The sequence below is a fragment of the Eriocheir sinensis genome, chromosome 11 (assembly GCF_024679095.1).
Source record: "Eriocheir sinensis breed Jianghai 21 chromosome 11, ASM2467909v1, whole genome shotgun sequence".
NCBI lineage: Eukaryota > Metazoa > Arthropoda > Malacostraca > Decapoda > Varunidae > Eriocheir > Eriocheir sinensis.
This window is the reverse complement of record NC_066519.1, coordinates 13,542,429-13,544,928: the sequence shown is the minus strand read 5'-3', so window position 1 is coordinate 13,544,928 and position 2,500 is coordinate 13,542,429. Positions and strand designations below refer to the sequence as shown.

The following is a 2,500-nucleotide window of genomic DNA, read 5'->3' as shown; positions in this document are numbered from 1 at the left end:
TTCTCAACACCCGTCCCTCAACACAATCACTGGAAACGTTTATATTATCCTTTCTTTCACCTTTCTCAACATCCGTCACTCAACACAATCACTCGAAAACGTTTATATTATCCTTTCTTTCACCTTTCTCAACACCCGTCCTTCAACACAATCACTGGAAACGTTTATATTATCCTTTTGTTTGTCTTTCTCAACATCCGTCCCTCAGCACAATCACTGGAAACGTTTATATCATCCTTTCTTTTGTCTTTCTCAACACCCGTCCCTCAACACAATCACTGGAAACGTTTATATTATCCTTTCTTTCACCTTTCTCAACACCCGTCCTTCAACTCAATCACTGGAAACGTTTATATTATCCTTTTGTTTTTCTTTCTCAACATCCGTCCCTCAGCACGATCAATGGAAACGTTTCTATCACCCTTTCTTTTGTCTTTCAACACCCATCCCTCAACACAATCACTGGAAACGTTTATATTATCCTTTCCTTTGTCTTTCAACACCCGTCACTCAACACAGCACACCACAGAACTCCGGACGCCAGTTATTACTCTCTCTTGCTCAACTCCCATCCTTCCCATCCCTCACTCACTCATTCCCTCCTCACCGCTCTGTGCCGCCTCACTCAGCCTGTCGTCATAATCCGGATCTGTCCCGTCCGCCCGCGACAGTCAGCCCGGGCACACACCACCAACGGAAGGGACGCATCCGGATTGGGGCAACGCTTACTTGGCCCCTCCCCCCCCTCCTCCCCTCCCCCTCCCCTCTCCTTTCCACTCTGCCGGCTGAGGGATGAATGATGAAAAACGAGAAAAAGAAACAGCAAATAAATTTCAAAAAAAAAAAGACATATACAAAAAAGATACATCTATATTGCGACAGAAAAGAATTACGGAGATGGAGATAACCTAATGTAAAAAGAATTCTGCTGCGCAATTTTTCTTATTTCTTTTCTTTTTTCTATTTTTTTCCAGTAGGGCAGCGGGCGGGCGGGCGGGCAGCTCAAGGGCAAAAATAAAAGAAAAGGAAAAATGTCATCCCGGATATAATACATTTGGTGCGGGAGAAAAATATACAACACAAGATAAAAAGATCTGCGAGGAAAAATAACAGTGAAAATTAATTAATATATATATACGACGGAAAAATATATATATATATATATATATATATATATATATATATATATATATATATATATATATATATATATATATATATATATATATATATATATATATATATATATATATATATATATATATATATATATATATATATATATATATATATATATATATATATATATATATATATATATATATATATATATATATATATATATATATATATATATATATATATATATATATATATATATATATATATATATATATATATATATATATGCATATATATATATATATATATATATATATATATATATATATATATATATATATATATATATATATATATATATATATATATAATATATAAATATGAAAGAAATACAGACGAGAAGTATATAAAAATAAAAATCACTGAAAAAATATCATAGGTCAGAAAAGCAAAACAAAAAATAATAAAAATAAATAAATAAATATATAAATAAAAAAATAATAATAAATAAATAAATGAATAAAATAAATAAGTAAATAAAAATAATATCAATAATTTTGTACAAAGGGATAATATGGATAAAAGCACACAGACGAAAAAGGAAAATATCACGAGGAGGAAAATAAATAAAAATGAGAAAAAGAAAGACAGGATATAAAAAAAAAAAAAAAAAATCGCCGAGGGAAAAAAAATCCTGAGGGGAAAATGAGAAAAAAAAAGAAAAGGAAAAAAGGAAAATGTGGATAATAGCAGACAGAGGAACAAGGAAAATATCACGAGAGGAGGAGAATAAAAAAAAGATACCTAGGAAATGAATTATACCATAGGGGAAAAAAATCACGAGAGGGGAAAATGAGAAAAAAAAAGAAAAGGAAAATAGGAAAATGTGGATAATAGCAGACAGAGGAACAAGGAAAATATCACGAGAGGAGGAAAATAAAAAAAAATACCTAGGAAATGAATTATACCATAGGGGAAAAAAAATCATGAGAGGGGAAAATGAGAAAAAAAAGAGAAGGAAAAAAACTGGATCATCGTCGGAGTTCACGGCACGATTTTACATTCCTGCGCTGTGTCGGGGAAAAAAAAAAAAAAAAAAAAAAAAAAAAAAAATACAACAACTGGCCCGCCCGTCCCTCCTCCTCTCCACGGTGCAAATGAACACAGAACAAACATCACGAAACATACACCATGAGACAGTTTTCTTTTTATATTTTTTTTTCTTTTAATGCCAGAAAAAAACCATGAAAATAAAGAAAGAAAGAAGAAATAAAAGCGTGTAAGGAGAGTACGTCCGTCAGGTGCGAGAGAGAGGGAGACAAGGAGGCTGTTGTGAGGAGGAGGAGGAGGAGGAGGAGGAGGAGGAGGAGGAGGAGAG

At 32.6% G+C, this 2,500-nt stretch overlaps 1 protein-coding gene and 1 long non-coding RNA gene across 2 annotated transcripts in view; both read right to left on the bottom strand.

The window, feature by feature from the left end:
• LOC126996884 (uncharacterized) overlaps window positions 1–728 on the bottom strand; it is an 854-nt gene extending 126 nt beyond the window's left edge. The window contains exons 1-3 of the long non-coding RNA XR_007751703.1: window positions 310–728; window positions 124–247; window positions 1–60 (exon numbers count right to left, since the gene is read on the bottom strand). The exon at window positions 1–60 is cut by the window's left edge and continues 126 nt beyond it. This is a non-coding gene — a long non-coding RNA (uncharacterized LOC126996884). The remainder of the gene's footprint in view (window positions 61–123; window positions 248–309) is intronic.
• LOC126996883 (inter-alpha-trypsin inhibitor heavy chain H3-like) overlaps window positions 1–2,500 on the bottom strand; it is a 142,362-nt gene that overhangs the window by 92,486 nt on the left and 47,376 nt on the right. The gene's annotated exons all lie outside the window — the stretch shown is intronic.